The sequence below is a fragment of the Rattus norvegicus genome, chromosome 4 (genome assembly GCF_021556685.1).
Source record: "Rattus norvegicus strain SHRSP/BbbUtx chromosome 4, alternate assembly SHRSP_T2T, whole genome shotgun sequence".
Taxonomy (NCBI): Eukaryota; Metazoa; Chordata; class Mammalia; order Rodentia; family Muridae; genus Rattus; species Rattus norvegicus.
Window position 1 is genome coordinate 22,425,277 of NC_141537.1, and position 22,216 is coordinate 22,447,492.

At 36.6% G+C, this 22,216-nt stretch overlaps 1 protein-coding gene across 2 annotated transcripts in view; it reads right to left on the minus strand.

The window, feature by feature from the left end:
• Sema3a (semaphorin 3A) overlaps positions 1–22,216 on the minus strand; it is a 462,616-nt gene that overhangs the window by 280,921 nt on the left and 159,479 nt on the right. For both annotated transcript variants that reach the window (XM_087656813.1, XM_087656812.1), the window contains one exon: positions 16,777–16,861. The gene's annotated coding sequence lies outside the window, so the exon portion shown is untranslated. The remainder of the gene's footprint in view (positions 1–16,776; positions 16,862–22,216) is intronic.

A 22,216-nucleotide genomic window follows, 5' to 3' on the forward strand; every position in this document is an offset into this window, starting at 1 on the left:
TATCACATAAATTATTTGTCTAAAATATAGGTAAAATTAATTACTTATTTTCTTACCATAGATGATTGGATTTCAAATTATATAGATCCTGTTAACTCTTTATTCATGACTTATTAAAGTTATTGGCAGAGAAGTCTGCAGAAATTTATGAATGCAAGGCTGCAAAGATTGTGTTGGCCAGATGGCTTATAGGTGAAGTTGCCTGCCATTCAACCAGGTTCAATTTCGAGGTCCCACATGATAGAAGAGAACTAACTCCTGTCAAATGTCCTCTGCACCTTCACCACACACAGTGTAAGGTGTTTTTTGTTTTGTTTTGTTTTTATTTTTACAATATAAAGGCTATCAATGATGTCTCATATTCCAATTATATTAAAATTTGCTTATGGAATTGCTTCCTATCATTTGACATCTAATTTTCATATATGAAAAACAGAGTTTGTAGTGCTGTTTTATACATTTTAATATGAAATTCTAACATTTCAAACATTATATAATTCAAACTTAAAGTAATAAATTTACCATGTTTTTCAAAGCTAAAAAGTAAGACGGACACAGCATCTCAAGAAAGTGCCACTTAGGTAAATAGGACACCATTTTCTTTATGTACATGGCTTTGTTTTCATTTGTCTTTGGGCTTAGGCTACTGGTACCCCTCACTGGCCATTTCAGGTCAGATGTGGGTAGCTTCTTAGCAGGCAAAGCTGCAGCAGTCCATTTAATTCCCTAACAAGTTTATTCCTTTGGGCCAAATAGTCATGTAGGGCACCTGCCGTGCGAGTGCTAAAGAAGTATCAAACCAAACCCCGTCACAGCTGTGCTGTAATCATTGAAGTGTGCCCAGTGCATAATGGCACATTAGGTAGGGCATTGATCTCTGCCAGTTTATGAGGTCTCTTACAGAATTAGCCAGACTCTTTCACTGAAACCCATGGAGCAGAAATTGCTACTTCTAAGCTAATCCATTTTCAAATTACCATCCAATTGTGACTGATGACCTCACTACAAATCCGCTTATCTAACTGCAACCACTCAACCACGGAGGCAGAATCAGACCTTTTTTTATATTATTTTTTACTTCTTTACCAAACACTTTTTGCCATTCTTAGTCACCTTAGGTGTCACTGCATCTATGAAGATAAACATGACAAATGTTAAATGCTGCCTAATTGTCAGTGATAATTTGGAAGGTTGAAAAACGGGAACAGAGACTAGGCATTTGGAAAGTAACACTTGGATCTAAATAGACTGCTATACATTATGACTCTTTCGTTTAAAATAATGAAGTCAGAATTAAATTATACTGTCTTTGACGTGATAAAACAATCCATCATCATGATATGTCATAATTTCTTGATAAATAGCCTTGGTGCCATCTAATTATTCCAGTGGATCGAACTACAAATGAAAGTTAAAAGATGACCCTTTATTATGAAAAACAGAGGCAGCGCTCAGAATATTGTTCAACCAAAACAAACTAAATGGAAATCTGCAGAGTCAATGGACACAAAATTAGAACTCACCAGAGTTGATTGTTAATTCCCCTGAGCAAATCTTGTCAAAGAGGTTGACACTAATGGCCTTATAGTCTAGAAAAGTCAGTGATTCCAAGAATGTGTAAAAAGAGAATGTATAAAGGTGATACTGACTACCAGTTCTTACAAAGACAGTCACATACTGTATATGGGTGCTGAAGCCCTTTGGACATATTATTAGGCTCCATAATTCATTACATACTTTATGGTTACTTACATTGTGGAGTATATCTCATTCTATTCTGTGAAACTCTTTCATGTTGGCCAGTTAGATGAACTAAACTTGGTGAATATGTTAATAACTGTATGGAAATACCATTCATATAATTCATGGAACAAATTATACCCAAGGAGTAATCGGAACACAGTTGCAGAGCAGCAAAATGACAGGATATATGTTTACAAATGAATGGGACAAAGCACTAGTTAGGAAAATGTCAACCAAGGCATGGTGGTGGTTGAGGAAGAAAAATAATTATTTCCATGTCTATAATTAAAGCACATATTTCTGAATACTTCTTAGACAAGCATAATCAGAATGTAAACATCTGTACCAATCCAATCACTGCTGTGAAGCACCATCATGCCTGTTTAATCCACAGTGCCCTGTGCAATGGACTGGCATAATTGTCTATTCAGAGCTGGTAGCAGCACTTCAGTGTTCTGAAAGCCCATCTTCTCAAAGGCCTTGGGGCTGCTTTCTCACACTTGCTTTCGAATGATGGACTATGCCAGGAGTTCCTTCTGAATGCTAATCATTGGCATTTCAGCTACTCGTAGTCTATAGTAGAGCAAGTCATTTGTGTGGAAAACACTACACGCTCAAACTTACCTGCTAGTTAGCAGAATGAGCAAGACAAACAGCAGATGCCAAAAAGGATTAATATGTCCACTTCTATGAAAAAAACTCAGATTTTAAAAACAGTATCATGAGTGATTGCCTGTGCAAGGACATGGGAGGAGTGCCCCAAGTGTACACACTGCAGACAGTAATGAATACTATTTCAATTGCATGCATGGTTTTACTTTTTAACATTTCTTTGTGTCTTTCCAATCCCTTATATTTTAAAAGTCAGTCTCCAGTCATTTATGAACAAGGATGTCAAACAACCATACCGCTCAGAGCTCCCAGGGACTTAAACACCAACCAAAGAGTACACATGGACTGACCCACAGCTCCAGCCACATATGTAGCAGAGGATGGCCGTGTTGGGTATAAATGGGAGGAGAGGTCCTTGTCCTGGGAAGGCTCAATGACAAAGTGTATGGGAATGCCAGGGCAGGAAGATAGGAGGGAGTGGGTAGGTGGGTGGGTCGGGGAGCACCTTCCTAGAAGCAGGGGGAGGGGGGAGGGGTAGAGGGTTTCCAGGGAGGAAACCAGGAAAAGGGATAACATTTGAAATTTAAATAAAGAAAATACCCAATAAAAGAAAATAAAAAAAATTAAAAATCCAAAAAAAAAAAAATTAAGACCATTCTTTGACTAATTCTGTCTTTTCTACTCCCGGTTTCCAAAATAAGTCACAGAAGTCAAATTGTGTAGCACATCAAGCAGCACATCATTTGAAATATACACACAAGTCCATCGAATGGATCAAGTTTTTTAAGAATGAGAAGTCTTACAGGTCGCATCATAACACTTCTTAAGGTAGTACCCTTTTAGTATAAAATATGAATCATAAATGAATGCAATAAAAGCCATAGCTCTCTAACAAGTACTTCAACTTAATAGATAATATCTAACAGTACAGATCCAAATCACACAGGTTTCCTCTTCACTAACGATGGGCATCTGTAATAGTTCTGGAAGAGTCTATACTCTTGTCCTTATTGACATGTTTTAGTTATATATTTTTTCTTTTTAAAAATGTGTAGCCCAGGCTGGGCTCGAACTTGTGATCCTCCTGCCTCTGCCTCCTTCACCAAATCCTACCGGCGTGCGCCACCACAACCAGCAGTTATATATTTTTTAAATTACACTTTTCTGTTTTAGTGCATATTCACTTGTTTCTCTATCAGAGGACATGAATTCAGATACTAGCACACACATGGTAGTTTACAGTGATATGTTTCCCCAATTGCCCCGTCTTTACTACACTTTGCTGACCTTCCTAATCACCAGGCATGTAAGTAGTACACGTACATATATGTGAGCAAAACATTCATACTTATTAAAAATGAAATAACTAATTTTTAAAATAGAACTAATTAGCACTTTTTATAAGCTTGCTGCTTGTGTAGCTTGACCTACAATTATATCCTATTTATATGTTTTATCCAGCTTTACATTAGCTTATTTTTTCTATATTTATAATTAAATAGATTGCTAATGAGCAATCTATTAGCATGCTAATTGTAATTAGGAAAGCAAGCTGAGGACTGAGAAAGTAGGCACTCTACAGTCTTTGTCCTTTACATATAATGTACTGAAATTTTTATAGCACAGTTCTGATAATGACATTCTTTGATTGTAGAGCGTTTACCCTATGTAGAAAATTCTAAATATTCAGGAAATAAATGATAAAAAGAATGTATCTTTAAAAGAACTGTCTCTTTTCTATTCAATCAAACTTCCAGAGAAGAAACTTGTTATATGGTTTCTGTGTGTCCCACAAAAGATGTGCAGAATACACTTTTGCTTTAATTAGATTTGTTAGTTTCTTAGTCTTAAAACTCTTTTTCCAACTTCCCTGGTATTCCTGTTAAGAAGAGGTGGATTTCAAGTTTAAGAATCACTGTAGCATGCAGGGAATTTTTCTCCTTCCTCTGTTCTATGTGGGCTCTGTGTGCAGGCTGTGGATTTAATGTGACGTTTATCTTAGCTTCTTTACATTTCTACTTTGATCATTCCATCCCCAAACTTGGCAATCAATAGTTGAGTGGAATTTCAACTAACACATCTCAGATGTGTGTGCTCTTAGCCTGCGGGATATGGAAGGACTTAACTCAGAAGGTATCCCCATCTTGCACCAAAGTCTAGACTAGCAATTGGTCTAGAATATTACTGTAACTTGGTGGTCTCTTAATTCAAAATACACATTAATCAAAATGCTGACAGTGTCCTTTTGTAGATGAGCGGCATCAGGTTCATTGCTTTTGTTGGCTGACTCTGTGTTGTTAGCCATGAAATAAAGGTAAAGATAAACTTAATTCATAGAATGTAAATGTCATAATTTATCTTTTACCTCGGGCAAGATTTTTTAAAAAATACATTTTTAAATTTAGAAAATATTGGAAATGAATACCACATGCTTTCAATAAGGGAAAATCATCTTAGTAAGTTTCAAAAATTTTATTTCCATGTATAGGCTTTCTTGAGTGTGAGATTTGATACAAATCAGTTTGCTTTTCTTGTTTCTTCTCTATACTTAAATGGATGGTGAATAATTTTCTCTAAATAATATACTAACCCTACATTTTATTTGTTTCATAAAATGAAACTAATACATAAACACATAGCAAATATATTTGAATACTTAAACTTTTATTTTTCTCTTTCTCTTGTATGTATTTGATAGGCTCTAAGATATAATTAAGGTATTTTTCTTATAAATGTGAGAAAAAATCAATTAACATGCAAAGATAATGTATGATAATAGATACTGTCATGCAACCTTAGGTTTGATAACAATGTCTATGGATAGAAGTCAACGCCATTTTATAGACAATTATTCTCAAATATTATTGTAAACAATATGAAATTATGTAAATGACACCTATAATATTTTAACAAATGTTCATCTAATAAAATAACTAACATGTTAACTTTGCAATTGTGAGTGAATAAAACATCAGTGACACATGCAAAAACCACGCATTAAACAGGGTTGTACATGTACTAACTGTTACAAAATACTGATATTTTTCCAGAAAACATATTTAGGCGAAGCTCAGAGTTTGCATAAAGTTGGGGAGTTTGGGAAATAGGGTTAATATTGATTAAAAAAGGGATCCCAGTTGAAATAATCCCCTAATAAAGTCCCATCAAATTTCTCACCTTAAAACTTGTCAACGTCAAGCAATATAGTCTTCCAATCCTTAAGATATTAGATGAGAGTAATGGAAAGAGTGAAAGTGTATACTGTTCTACTATCTAGAACACAAATGCAAACACTTGATCATATGGTTATTATCCTTTCTTTTCTGATGAATAAAGGGCAGAATGCATGTTTGCTTAAAGTTAGTGTGGCATAAGAAATTTAGTCTGATCTGCAAGACAAGTGAGGATAATGATGAAATTATAGAACTGTAATTGGTTTTGCTCATGTGAGCATAAGTCTTTTGGTGTCCTGTGATGACCGTGAGTGTACTTGTTTATTATACTCATCTTTTTATTTTGTGCATGATTATGATAGCCTTATTTACAGTAAGCAATGACAACTTGAAATTATGAGGGCCCTAATATTATAAGATGTCAAGGGACTGCTGTTTTAGATTCTTATACTGCTATTGTTTTCCATGTTGCTATTGAAAATTCTTTTTAACCCAATAAGAAGAACAACAATATCAACCTACCAGACACCCTAGAGCTCCCAGGGACTAAAGCACCATCCCAAGAGAACACAGGGGTGGATCTATGTCCCCATCTGCACATATAGCAGAGGATGGCCTTGTTGGCCATCCTTGGAAGGAGAAGCCCATGGTCCTTTCAAGGCTCAATGCCCCAGTGTAGGGGAATGCCAGGGCAGGGAGGTGAGAGAGAGAGGGTGGGTGGATGAGGGAGCACCCTCATAGAAGCAGGGGAAAGGGGGATGGGATCAACAATTTCTGAAGGGGAAACCAGGAAAGGAGATAACATTTAAAATGTAAATAAAAAATCCAAAAAGAAATAAAGAAAAGAAAAAAGAGAATTATAGTTGAGTGGAGTCTTCAGAAAATGTTAGCCTCATGGTCCTATTCGTAAGGCAGTTTTCTGAATACAATTTCATAGTTTCGTTTTGTTTTGTTCAAGACATGTTTGGGAAAGTAGAAATAAAATACAGAATATTTAGAGATATCAACTTAAATCTTGTCTCTTAGCAAAAAATAATTGTATACTTTGGTCTGCAATTTTTAGCTTGCAATTTTAGAAACAACGACAAAGAGAACTTGATTATAGAAGCTCAAGGGAATGCACATCAGCATACATAGAATGATGTCGAATAGGGTTTGAGTTACAACTTTTGAAGTTTAGATTAAATTGTTACATTCTAGACAAGTATTTATGTACAATATTCTACAAATACAACTATTACTAATACATTGTTCCCTTATATTCATTTCTTCGTTGTTACAATCATTTCTGGTTAAATTCTATAAAGTAATTTCTATAGAAGAAAGGGCTGGGGCTGGGACTGTTTCCATAGTAACTACCTCAGACCTCGGGCAATTCCCCAATGAATCTGGGTAGTACTTGTAGACATAAATTGTTTCAAAGGCCAGTTGTGGTCCAACAGGAATATAGTTTTGATGAAACCCAGATGAACTGCAACTGTATTTTAGTCTATTCTCCCACTTAAGCTATAGCCAGTTATCTGTGGTAATAGTAGAATCGAAATAGCATGAGTAATGAAATCTTCAGATCACCCCAAAGCATGATTCATTCAATAAAATCGAAACCCTCCTCCATCAACTTCTTAAAGCAGCTAAGCATGTATTAAAATGAACAGATGTGACTTTCTTTCTCTCTCTGTGGTATAGGTGACAATAGTGATATAAAGTGATGCTTAAAATTTGGTCACAAAAGCGAAAAGACACAGTATTCATTGTTACTCTAATCATCTGCTTCTGAGATGTACACCAAGAGCTTCTATCCTCATCAGATTTATGTATATATATATATATATATATATGTATATATATATATATATACGAATTTCATGCAAATTCCAATTAAATCAGGCAAGTCTCTCCTGCCTCTCTCAATCCCAGAGGAAGGTATAGCAGACTGAAAAAGTCGACATCCCTAGATTGCCCTGAAAATATTAACAATCAAATGTTTCCTTCGGGCAAGGTACCAGAGAAATTAGGAATCAGTAGATAAAGGATTTTATATTCACCACTTGGTGTCCACAGTGAAATATTTAGGCAATAGTTTACAACCCAAGCCTCAATTTCATCTCCAGCCTTACCAGCAGTTACAAAAGTGCTCGGAGATCTCACTCATCAGTACGAATGGTTATCCGTCCATTATTTAACTTATGGAAAGCAGATGACAAAGGTAACAATGACAAATGATAAGAACATATGAAACAAATCATTTAAGAACTCAGAGGAGACGAAGACAATGAGGAAATGACCAATATGACAAAGTCTAATTGACTTCCCAAGAAATAAAATATTTTTGTTATGTTTCATCTTGCATGAACAAGTAAACCAACCAGGTGGAACTATTGGGACTCGAGGCTATGAAAAATGAAATGATGATAGTTTAAAAGTAAGGTTGAAAGACAAAGTAAAAATATTTGTATAAAGCAAAACAATAAGATTACAAAATTGAGTCACAGAGGCAAACTAAAAGTAGTGGATATATTAAAAAAGTGAAATATCAAGGTTTTTAGAACTCCTGAGTTTTATAAAAACAACCAAACCAAACGTAAACAAACAGAACAGGGTGAGTTACCCAGCAAGCAGTGATCCTTCATGCCCATTGCTTTGCTTCAGTGTCTGCATTCCTGCCTGAGTTGTTGTTCTGACTGACTCCATAATACACTAGAGTTTCAGGCTGAATAAAATAATTGCCTCTTTAATTGCTTTGGTCCTTGTGTTTATCACAACAGAAAGCAAGATGACACACCATTTCTTTGTTTTATATATAAATATATATATCAAAGAAAAACCTTACCAAGGATAAAACAAGTATCACGTAATGATAAGTGTGCTAATTTTGCAAGAAGATACCCAAAGCATGAGAATCCATAAAACAACCACAAACTACAATAGGTAATATTTTGCATAATCAAAGAAATAAAATTTTGCAATATTAGGAAAAGAATATGCCAGATGCTATAGAGAGAAAATACAGAAAACAAAACACACACACACACACACACACACACACACACCCACACACAGGCGTGAAAAACAGGATCTAAAGAAGAAAGTCAAGCAGTATGAATCTAATTGCTTTGTAGAACACTAACAATCTATCTCTGAAGAGGACACTGGCTTCTGGCTATCAACATTACAGGATCTTCAATCATCTAGGAGGCAAATATTAGGCAAGTCTATGAAGGATTATATGGATGCATTAGTCAAGATGGGAAGACCCACACTAAATGTGGGCAATGCCATTCATTCCTCAGCCTTGGGAAAGGCTAGTTGAACTTCAGAAATCCACAAAATTTGAGGTTTAAAGTTATTTATCTTTTGTTGAGACATATCTGCTCCTAACAGTTCCCCTTTGGCAGATTTAACAAAGAACTTGAACATCTCTACCTCCAGGTGAGGCAATACTTTGTGACTAGGCAGCCACTGAACAAAACTGCCTGTTTCATCTACAGACTAATACTGTTCAGAAAAGAACAAATTATGCAGAATAGTTGACTGACAAACTCTGCCAAGACAAGGTAATCAGCCTTTCAAAATCTGCATTTCTAGAGTCTGTCAGTTGACTTTGGGCCAGAAGGCTGAAGACTTGAGCTCACATGTTGCTAACAGAGGACTGTGCTAGTGGAGACCTGTCTCTACAACCTCTCAGTTCTAGAAGCCATGTTAGGCTTCCTATGTGTATAGATATTTGGTCATTCTCAGATTTCTGATGGAGTTGAAGACTGATTATAGTCTCATAGCTTATCAGGGTGTTTAACTCTGAATATACATATTTTATTGGATAGTTATCAGATAGTATATAAGCTAGCCAAGATATAATATAGATTTTAAGCCTTTCATTAAGTTGGAATGGATAACTAAATGTTCTGTTTAACTGATATAGTGATGGACTGGGTGTTGAGTATATCATATGCTTTATAAATTGTAGAATGGTAATAATTGTACTCATTTTTTATATGAAAATTTATATATGAAATTTATTTATAAAGTGAAAAGGCTTTTTAACTGGACAAAAAGGGGGAAATGTTGTGGTTTGCCCTGAAGTTACTGATTTTGATGCTAATTCCACTGTCCCAAGGACAGCTGCCTAGTCACATACTCAGGAATCAGGTGACTTCACCAGAACCTTGCCATTGAATTTGTAAAGTACAGGTGAGGGGCAGGTACAGGATAGAAGGAGGCCTGTCATTGGAGGAGAAGGAAGGATGGGCGGGAGAGAAGTTTGAAGGAAGAGGAGGAGACTAGAGGAGAAAGGAGGAGACAGGAGAGAGGGTGAGAAGCCATGGCAGGTGATGCTAAGATTCTGCTCTGTGTATTTACAGGTTGTTATCAATGTTCCTAAGGGATGGATGGTACTGGTCTTTGTATGTTTAAGTGGGCAATTATATCTTACCAATTGGGTCAAAGATTATTGTGTTGTATGTTCTTTTATGTGAGGGTTTGAGTGTAGGAAAGTGTGCAGCTGGGATGTGTTTCCACTAAGATATCTAGCAGATATCTTGGGGCACCGTGGTGCGGACCTAGCGGGGTAAAAAAGACAACTTTACTTTTTTATTTTTATATTTTTACAAAACAGCTCCAGTCTTGTTACAGGCCCAGGGACCCCTGAACCAGCTCTGGCTTTTCCATATCTCAGACTGTGCATTCTCACTCCCTTGAGTGGTGTCTCAGAACATCCCTACCACCTGGCACCCACCTTGGCATGATGAGTAAACCCAGTCAAACCCAATGTTCCACCTCCCCAAGAGAAGCTGACACCAACCCACACTGGTCATGGTGAATATGGAATCTGAACTGGCTATTTAATGTAGCAAGGCAAGGAAGGAGTTCAGTGTTGGGCTGGGCTGTATTCTGATGAGTTAGTGGCCAAGGGGTTCCCATGAATGTCTGTACACAACCCAGGTTGATTCTAATACAGAAGACTCTTCTCTAAAGACTGACATTTAGTTCTAGCGCTGAGGACAATATCTGTACAGCTCATTGATACTAAAGAGATGGAGTTGGTTTCTGCATGTAGTCTTCAACCCTACATTCTAATCTCTTTGGGGCAGGAAGATACTGTGCAGGCTATGGAATAGGAAAACTGGACACCAACCCAGCCACAAAAACCTCCACTGACACTCTGTCTTACCTGCAAGATGTTCTGGCACAATGGTGGCACAGAACCCATGGGAGTGGCTGACCAATCTTTGGTATAACTTGAGGACCATGACATGACAGGGATCTCATGCCTACACTGAATCTTTAAAGGATCAGAGTCTATTTCTCAGTACCTATTTTGGGTATCTCATAATGGTCTATAACTTTCATTCTATAAGATGACTCTAGCCTCCTCAGGCATAAACATTACACACTTGTGAGTCCTGAGAAACACACACACACACACACACACACACACACACACACACACACACACACAAAGGTATTACAACATCTCCATCTGTGATTAAAGTAGCTCCTGTCTTGCTTGCAGTGCTTGCTTCTGAGCTCCTAAACTGCTGAAACTCACACTATTAAACCCATTGAAACTGAAACGCTTTTCTTTATCTCAAACGCTTTTCAGTGAAGTGAACAAAGCAAATATGTAGACGTTTCGTCACAAAAGGAGGAGGAAAGTAAGAAAGGAGAAGGAAGGAAGAGGGAGGAAGAGAAGGAGCCTCAATTTGTTTTGTGTAGTGTTTCGTGTGTCACGTATACAGCAGGAAATGGTAAGACAGCCTTAAAATACCATTCCTAAGCAATGCTGTGCTCTTGAGTCACACGGTGTAGATGTCTGCTTCTCTTACTGATTATTTTTTGTCTGTGAATTTTTACTCACTGGCAGAGCTTGCTTAGTAAAAGAGAACACTGACACATTTATCACATCCTGTAAACATAACTGTCTCTTGCTGATGATGCTGCTCAAGCCTGTAAGTAATGGAAATCACCAACAGATACCCAAAATTAATGACGAGGAAAGTTAAGTGTAAGGAATGATTTGGGAGCAAGATTTTATGAACTAGGGCCAGGCCTCTAGAATCACTGTGACTTGTGATGCTTCTTATGTAAATGATGGTGTGTTCTCCTAAGTTCCTTCTAGCTCTGAAATCCATCAAAGATACAGCATGGGTTATCAAAGACTGAGAAAGGTAACAATGTAGTCTGAAGAATGAAAAAGTGGGTATTTAGCAAAACAATGAACCATGAAGCTTAAGCTGAAATTGGATTTGTGTCATACAGAACATGAAAATATTCAGAGATAGATCACATGACCAGCTTTTCCCTCCCCATTTCCACCATACCAGATCCAGGAAGTGTGAGGCACATGTGCTACATACTAGATTCTTTCAGGAGCACCAATCCTCAAGACCCCATATGACCTCAGAGGAACCAATATCCGAATCAACGTGTGGAGGGGAGAGCTTGACAATTAACCAAATCACCAAGGTTACATATGTATCCTGTTCTAATATTATTATTTTAGCATTTCCAATAATCCATAGAGTTCTCACATCCTGTCCAGAGAATATTTGAGAAGATAATCCAGTCCCTTAAAAATGTTAGGTGTGGTTGTAATATATATTGAAATATAATTATGCTATAGGTCAAGTTATATATTTAAAAATAAAAAATAAATAACAGTTACAACAGTTCTTAATACTCTAACACACAGTCCAAAGATTTCTTGTGGGAAAATTATTTTTTAATGCTTTATACTTTTATACCATTCAGAAAATGTAAATAATTTATGATTTTAACTGAAATTGACTAGGACATTTCTGCAGAATTATTCCATTTTTCATATACTCAGTGTTATCTGTCCTTTAAAAATGGAAGTGATCTATCTCTAGAGACAATTTTATTTTTGAAAATACAATTTAGAACACAAAAGTAAGACTCAGTCATAAACAAATAAGGCGAATCTTTAAATAGTCAGTGTTAGTATACATTTATCAGGAAGGTGTCCTTCAAAATCCATCCTTTCAAAAATGCTTCAATGTATATTAAAATGAGTGTGAAAATAAGACTCCTATTAATAGACCCAACTTGTGAAGAAAACCAAATAAGGCAACATAACTCTCAGATGGTACTCAGTAACAGAATGGAACCCTCTGAAGGTGCACAGTATCAGAATGGAACTCTTGAATATTCTGTGTCTGGGCTCTACAGTTGTAGAGCACAAGAGATCCTCCCCACACAGCAATCCACCATTACTTGATAGCCATGTGAAAATGACAGTACCTAACCTTGAACTCAATAACAGCTCCACGCTATTGCTGGTCGCAGCATTGCTGTTACACCGTCTTCCTTCCCATTCACACATTTTTAATTTCCCTTGTGAAGTGATGGAAATTGTATATTTTTTCTCTTCCAAGTTCAGTGCTTCCCTCTCTAACCTACTGACTCCTTGATGACCCTGTCCTTATTGAATGAGTATCCAAGGTGTTAATAATAGGATATCCGCATATAATAACTGTAGAATTATTTAACATCAAACACATATGAGAAAATGTATAGCCAGCACTCATAATGTGAAAGAACTCTTCTTTTAGTCAGAAATGAATGTAAAAGCCATTATGGACCTTGCAATGTTCATATTATTGGAACATATATGTGTCTTAATAATAGAATATTTGAGCCAGAGAAATATATCATCCATCTAACCTTAAATTTTTAAATAAAAGTTTCATAACTTATTGATAATAACAATAATCCTCTTCAGATTACTTTTGTTAAAAAATTGAGAGCACAATTTTTTACACACATCTCCTAATTTTCCCACTTCTGGTAATGATTATTGAATCATTCTATGTGACACATTATTATATTTTACGTATAGATAAAACCATAAACATTTGCTTCTCTATGCAGTCTTAGCTTCACATAATGCTTCTAGCTTCATTTGTGTTGTTAAAAATGAGGGGTTTCAAGCACCATGTGGGGGGCACTTGGTCCTGGGGAAATTTGTGCCACAGCATAGGAAGATGCTGGAGTGGTAGGGCAGGAGGTTGTATGTGTATGTGTAGGGAGTACTCTCATATAGACAAAGGGGAGGGAAAGGGCAGATATGGGAGGGTTGGTGGAAGAGTAACCAGAAAGTGGGATATCATGGGATAGGAGGTTGGTGGAGGGGTAACCAGGAAGTGAAATGTCATTTGAGATGTAGATGAGTGGAATGATTAATAAAAGAAAAAAAGAAAAAGGAAAAAGAAATTGATGAAATTTCCAACTGTTGAGGGTTTTCATATGTATTTTTAAAAATAAAAAAATGTTGGCTATCATAAAATAAAATAAAAATGAGAGGTTTCCATAATTGTCATTCTATATTTTATTATGAAATTCTCATATATATTGGAGAAAAATTCAGAAATCTATTAAGAAGCAAATGCGGTGAGCTGGGAGAGAGAAAGATGTCTTCCTCCCACTCACCACTTACAACCTGAGGTCATGAAACAAAGAAAATTGCTCCTACCCTTCATTGGCTGCAGTACTCATGAAAGTGGGGCCTGTGTCTCTTGCTTGGATAGCTTGCCCTTCTGGTGCTCACAGTAGAATTTGCCCTGATGCTCAAGGTCTATAGGTGAGCTGGTCTAAGGCATGCGAGGCAGGGAGAGATGGCCTTACCCCTTGCTGGCTGCCACATTGGGTGAGTTAGCTTGGGCAGTGCTGGAGAACTCATCCCGATGGTTTGGGTGCAGGACAGCTGTCTGGCTGATCAACTCAGCTACCACCCAGGCTCAGATCCAGAGCTTAGAGTTGTCGTACCTCAATATCTACATCATGTATGAACTGCTGAAACATGCAGAAGGACAGGCCCGGCAGGTCAAAAGCTGCAAGGCCTCCACAACACAGAATACCAGCAAGATATCTGTGAGGAGTCCCAGTGAATATCCAGTATTGATGGTGTCTCAGAAACCAGAGGCCTGGAACGACACCAAGGGCTCACTGCAATGAACATTTGCAAGTAAAGATGTGTGGACCGAGGGGACACTAGGAAGCACTATGACACACTACAGCTTCCAGGATGAACATTTTTAATGTTTTGTTTCCTTTATGTTTGTGTGTTTTTTATTTTCTCTTGAGGGACTGCAAGAGTGTATTAAAACTCACAAAGAATCGAGAGAGAGAGAGAGAGAGAGAGAGAGAGAGAGAGAGAGAGAGAGAGAAGCATGGCAGCTACAGCATATAAATTTATTGATTTCATCAGAAAAACTAGAATAGGTGTTAAGTGAGTATTAATAAACATAACCATGAATGATAATGTATCAGATACTTGTCCTATCATTGAATCGAAATGAAAAGACAATAATGTCAGGCACTAAAATTGTAATTGTATCTTCGGTAGAAGATAGTTTAGGTAATGTCTGGCAAATGTTCTTTTGTATATCCCCCCGCCCCCCGAATTTAGTGTTCTTTGAAATAAAAATCAGAGAATCAGAAACTGACATTATGGTGAAAATAAATTAAATGTTTAATATTGATATATATGGCTCAACCACAAAAACAGGATTCAAGAAATTAGTAGGGGATGTGTTGATAATGATATTATTCTAACAATGGATATATATACTCATATACATGTATGCAGTCTTTACTCTTCTTCCAGTTATATATATACTCTTCTTAAGATTATATTCTCAGTAAAAGAACTAAGACTCTATATACTGTAAAGTAAAGCTTATAATTCTAGCATATATACTGAATCAATGAATCTGTACCTTTGCTGATATGAGACTTTTCTACATAGTCAATCTACCATAGCCGTGTTTACGTAAACTGTTTTCAAACCAGTCTTACTTCCCTCATACTACTATGAAATATCTAGGAAAAGTTTACTTGTTTACATTATAAATGATAAATTTCAAAGAAACAATTTAAAACTATTATAAAAATAAAAAACTTATGAATTAATTTTATTCTACTTATACTATTTATATGATTCTTAAAGTAAGAAAGAAACATATAAAATCTGTGGGATGATGTCATACAGGTGAGGCAGGTACAAGATAGAACGAGGGCTGTCATTGGAAGAGAAGGAAGGATGGCAGGAGAGAAGGGTGAGGGGAGAGAAGACTGGAATGGAGAGGAGAGGAGACTGGAGGAGACTGTGGAGAAGCCGTGGCAGAGAGAACATGGAGGCTGACGTTAGGATTCCACGCTGCACCTTTACAGGCTGTTATGAATGTTCTTAAGGGATGGATGTGTACAGGGCTTTGTATGTTTAGGTGGGCAATTATATCTTACCAATTAGATCAGAGGTTACTGTGTTCTGTGTTCTTTTTTGTGGCGATTTGACTTTGGGAGAGTGTGTGGTGGCAGAAACACTAGGCCACCTCAGAGTTGGGCTGTGTGTTTCTGGCAAGATATCTACCAGATATCTTAGGGCACTGAGGTGCAGGATCTAGTGAGGGGGAAAAAGACAAACTCTTTTTTTAAAATAATTTTACAACAACAAAAATCGATGTGTTCTTTTCTCCTTTTCAGTTCTATGCACACTCACTGACATAAACCCACACATATTTAAACTCCCGTGTTCATTCCCTTCATTCTGATACCAACATGTACACCAAGGCAAACATCACAAGTTTAAGGCTGATAAACTCTGACTCTACTTTATACAGAAATTGATTCTTGAAAAGATTCTGAAATGGACTACAATAACTAGTGTGTCCCTGTTCAAGGCTCTTAACTGTGGTTTGCTTTAGGGGCGAGAGCTCAGTTTCAAGTCTACGGTGAAAATAAAGATAACGTTTTCAAAGTGAGTAGCTCCCTTGTGTTCAGCCCTGTAGTCTTTGAACGGATTCTGACTGATAGTAACCATATGTGCCCCAGGAAATGCAGAAAGGGCAGGTTAGCCAAAGGATTCCTCTGAATGGCAGTCTGCTTGCACACTAGCTACCTCTCTTCAGGAGCCCCTGGGAAAAGTGGCCAACCTAGGGAAATTCCTAAGCATGAGGATTAATAATAATAATAATAATAAAAGAAGCCCAAACTATTTTCTGATGTTTATTCTAAAATTGAATTGTAGCCTTCCTGCAGAGTATTTTTTTTTTAAAAGCATTGGAACTTTTTCAAAATTCCAAATCGCTATATAGAAGAATATCTTGTGACAAAATGAAGTACTCTTACCTTTTAAAAATCGTGTTCTAAATAGCCTGCAAAGATATATATCAGAATATCTAACTTTGATGAGAATATTTTATACGTTAAAACACATATTAAAAAGCCTTACCTCTTCCAAGATTTTACTGCCTAAGACAGATTTCTTCAGTTCAACTTGTTATTTTAAGGACCTGGCCACTTGTTATTTTAAGTTCCTATGAAAAATAAACACAATCCTTGTTAGAATTCAGTCTAATTAAACGTTTAGTGTCCTTAAATTGGGATTTTTCAAAACAAATGTTACCCTTAAAATGCATTGAAATACCCCTATACCTTTCATGGAAAATCAAGTGGAAAACCAGCAGAGGTACCATAGGAGGCAGAACTTGACTTTGAGTGCACAGAACCAGTAAACAACTTGAATTCACTAAGTAGATTTAGGGGTCCCTTAAACATTTTAGGCTTGAGTCACTGACTATGTAGAAGGAGTATTTTATATTACTCTATTTTTCAGAATAATAAGCTATTGATGTCTTAGCATGTTCTGTTTGTCTTAAAGTTAAGATGTCCTCAACATTTTCATCAACTAAACGCTTCTACTCCCCATCCAGCAAAACAGCGACTGGGAGCAAGTGACTGGACTTTGTTTTGACAAAATATGTTGTTCATTATTTATATTGTTACTCTGACTGATGACAAAACACAGGAGTCACTGCTGAAATTTTCAAATGAAAATGCAAAGCAAACTTTAAGCCATTAGATTTTCCTATTCCACACATTTTATAAAGGTGACTAGGTATTTATTAAATTGAATAAATAGTAAAAATCAACATATAGAAACAAGTAAAAATAATTCAAATATGATCTAAGATTTAATATTTTGTTATTTAAGAAAACAACTTTATCAAAACAATAAAAGAAAAAGGAGAACTAAAAATTCAGTAGCTACAGATTAACCTTATTAGACATAATTGAAGTTTTTAATGTCCCAAAACTCAGTAGTGTGTTATGATGAATTCTGATGAATTATTACTACTAGTTATGATGAATAACTACTTAATAGTTATAAGCAACTTTTTCTTCTTTCACTTTACAGTTTTGAAAAATAAAGAGTATTTTATACCCTCTATTTTTGGATATTTAAGTGGTTCTATATTGTTGCAATCAACTGATATTATTACCATTGTTTCATAATAATATTAGAAAAACACTCAAGTTAATAAAAGGATAACTTTTTAATCCTAATTATGTAGACAAATATCAATGTTGTGTTAGACATCTCTTGGATACATGTATTATAAATGGTGAGATTACTTCAAGTTAGTAATTAGGGCAACAAAAACCTTACGTCAGAACCCATGTTTAGCAGACTCATCTGTTTGGATCCTTTTGTCTATCTGAGGCTGTGGTTGGAAATGAAAATCTTATATATGATGAGTAGCTATGACAGAGCCACAACCAAAGTCTTCATGAATGTAGATATGGAAGTTACGAAAATCTAAGGTAAGAACAGCCCCTGAGAATGTTAGAAGGAAACAGCTTATATCTTAACAGAAGAGGGAAAGTGTTAGCACTGAGTGGAAGAATTAGGCTGAGCATACAGCATTTGCCTAGCATCTTGCATGGAAAAGAAAAAGGAAAAAAAAAAAGAAAGAAAAGAAAAGGGTGGGGGAGGGACAGCAGGATATCAAGGCTATCTCCTAATGGCATGAGAACTTGCCTACGGCTTTGGGAGAATAGACTCCTCAGGATGTGACACTGAGGAGCTAATAGAACACTATCTCACCTCCAATCTTAATGATTTAAGTGGTGTTAGGTGGAAATAGCCACCTCTTGAAAGATGGCGTGAGAAGCAGTCATGGGGCTTCAGGTGCAAAGAAGATAAGGGAGAATACACAAAAGTGTTTGAAGATTGAAAGGCTTTATTGGGGAGGTCCGGAGAGCATACTGAGACAATCAGGAGACAGAACTAAATGATCAGGATTAGTTTTAGTGATGGGGACTACGTGAAAGTTCTGGGGGTTTTTTAGTGACTGACATGATGCAGGAAGGTGGCTATGATAAAGTAAGTCCTGAGTTTCCCCAAACAGACAACAGTGATTAGTGTGAGTGTCAGTAGGATTAGAAGAATGCTTATGAGTTTTGCTAATAACGTTCAGAAGTATCCCCTGGACTGTTGACCTGAAAGTGGATGTCTTCTACGACAGATCTTTCTAGGTTAGCAAAAAGTTAATCATGCATGACTCTTGAATTGCTTGCCTGTAGAAGTATGTTTACCACATGTGGGCTTCCTTCTTGCATACATAATGAAGTGGAGTGAGGAGGACTAAAAGTGTCTAGAAGGCTTAGAGATGTCCTCTCTTAGGTGGTGGCATTTTATCAAAGATCCGAAGAAAGACCTTTGATAAATTATCAGGAAGCAAAGGAGCAATAAAGAAAAAGTCTCTGAGGTTAGGTCAAAAATACCTGAAACACATAAAGTCATGAATACTAAAGGAGCAGGGTGATGGAATAGAGGCAGAACTGCCAAGCATGAGACAATTACTACTGTGAACCAACTCTCAAACAGAAAAGACACGATAAACATTCTTGACACCTATTCTATAACTGTAACTTTCTAGCCTGTAAGAATGTACTAGTTAAGTGGAAATATTGCAGAAAACACACACACACACACACACACACACACACACACACACGCACACGCACACGCACACGCACACGCACACACACACACAAAGAGGCACATACGCACACATTGTAAAGATTATAATGAGAACAGCTTACTTCCACAATGCACTCTTCATAGCACACCCACGTTTTTGAAAAACTGTTACTCCATTAAAAAGACTGCTCAAAATCTAGATACAATTATGATCAAAATATATTTATTTGGCAAAATCAGTTGACCACAGTCTTTCATAGCCCAGAGACTGTCCTGGCACAGATGAAATATCCCACCTCTCTGGGGAAAGATTAGATGAGCCAGTGAGGCACCTGCCGACACAAAGTAACTGTTCCAACCTGACAGTTCTTTTTATATAATCCATACCATATAATTTTTCTACAAAAGAAAAAAAATTTCTGTCAAAAGAAGCTCCATTTGTGTCAGGTAAAGGTTTCCATGGAGCAAACTTTCTAAATTGCTGTAAAATGATAGCAACAAGTGAAACTTAAATGGGAAATTCCTAATGTAAATAGATTACAATTCCTTATCTTATCTGTTTCTTCCCTTTGATCCTAGCCTTTTCCTGGAAACCCTAAAGGGATGTGACTTTGACAAATACAATGTCTGGTAGTTCTTGCTGTGATATTGTATGAACAAATAAAACATTCTGCTCTTTCCTGAACCTGTTTTTATTAAGCAATGATTTACTAAGAGTTTTGAAAACTGAAACTGATACCGGCTATTTGATTTAAAAACCACAGTACATTTATTAGAAACACTGAAAACTGGTATTAATATTGGTAGAAAAGTTCATTTCAAATTTAAAACATCTTTCTCTTTCCCTATTTTCCTTCCTTGCTTTCTTCCTTTTTCTTTTTCTCTGTCTGTCCAGCAAGAAAGGGAAAGGAATATAAGAGAATTTGGGCAATGTCTTTGAATACGTCAAAGTGTGTGAATTGAGATTTAATTAACATTTTTTTAACATTCAGGATCCAAAACAGTTTTGATTAGAAAGTGTAGATGGATCATATTTCTGATAGCACAAATATTTTAACATTTAAGTTAAATTCAAGTGTGTTAAGTTATTCAATTTTAAGAGTTTTAAATCATATTACTTAGCATTGCCTTTAGAATACGTATTAAACAAATCAAATTAATTAGGACATTTTCGCAGTTTTGACCATGTTTATCCTTTCTGTTTGTTTAGTTTGGATTTTGAGACAGGGCATTACTGAGTTATATTGGCCGGTCTTCGTCTCTCATATGCCTCAGGAGTAACTGGTATTACAGGACTGTACCACTAATCGGTTCTCTTCAGGAAATGTTTTAACAGAAAAATTAATTTACAAATTTGGAATTTCTGCCAATTGAAGGTTCTAATGCATTTTAAAGGCTTAGAAGGGTGTTTACCAACACAAATCAATGACACATTTTGCCTTGGAGGACCTAAGAGAGTTTCTTCTTTAATTGGATATTTTATGTACTTACATTTCAATTGTTACCTCCTTTCTACCTAACCCCCTCTCCCTGCTTTCCACCTCATCACCCTGGCATTCCCCTACATTGCGGAAACAAGCCTTCACAGGACCAAGGGCTTCTCCTCCTACTGATGCCCAACAAGGCCATCCTGTGCTACATATGCAGCTGGAGCCATGGGTCCCTCCATGTATATGCTTTATTTGGTGGTTTAGACTAGTCCCCTGGAGCTCTGGGGAGAGTGGGGCTCTGGTTGGCCAATATTGTTGTTCTTCCTATGGGTTGCAAACCCCTTCAGCTCCTTCAGTCCTTTCTCTAACTCCTCCATTGGGGTTCCTGTGCTCAGTCTGATGGTTGTGCAAGAGCTTCTAACATCTATACTAATGCTTGCATTAACAGAGGCCGTAGAAAAATTTGATTTCCTTAACATATAACTGTGCAGTCTCTCTTTTAAGGAACGGTATTACACTTTGTTAGATCATCCTTTAGAGTATCCCTGAAATAAAACATTTCATTATTGTATTTTACATTAAGATTACACTGCCACATCAGAAAAACTAATATGAATCCTTTACAATGAATACCACCCTGAATTATCCTTATTTTATTTTTCAGCAAATGTTAAACTAAGCCTAAATAAATATTGGGGAAAATCTGAGGCCATTGACTGATCATAAAGGAAGCCCCACTGGTTATAGATGGTTATAAAAGCTTCTTTTAGCAAGAAACTGATTTTTTTTAAAAAATAAACACAAATTATATAAATTGTTATTGAAGTAACCATTTTTCACTCAAGCACTTAAATTCATGTATTTGTTGACACTATCTTCTAAATTTTTATTCATGTATACCTTATGATAGCCATAAATCATTTGTGTATAACTGAGCCTTATGAAACATGCTGTATCATTACTTCTAATGATATTCTGTTATAACAGTCCTTGCTGAGCCATCATTAGAGAAGCTTCCTCCTGCCACAGATGGGAACGACAGACAGACATTACTTAGCAAATGCAGAGTTTGAAATACTTAGTCCTAAATAGGATGTTATTATCATAGCCTCCCTTTAGGGCTCAGGAAACTCTGTGGAAGAGGGGAAAGAACGAGTGTAACAGGTAGAAGGAAAGGAGGCCATAAAGAAAACAAGTTTCTCTAAACTAACATGACCCAAGTTCATATGACCTCATAAAGACTGAGGCATAACACAGGGGTGTACACGGTAGAGTTGAAAGGAAAAGTAGACACTTGTTCCATCCTAATTTAGAAGCTGTCTCCAATCGATAGTTTCACTGGGAAACTATCTGTCTCCAAGGAAATCTCAAACCACCCACCCCCAGAGCTGAGGACTGAACCCTGGGCCTTGCACTTGCTAGGCAAGTGCTCTACCACTGAGCTAAATCCCCAACCCCAAACAAACTACTTAGGC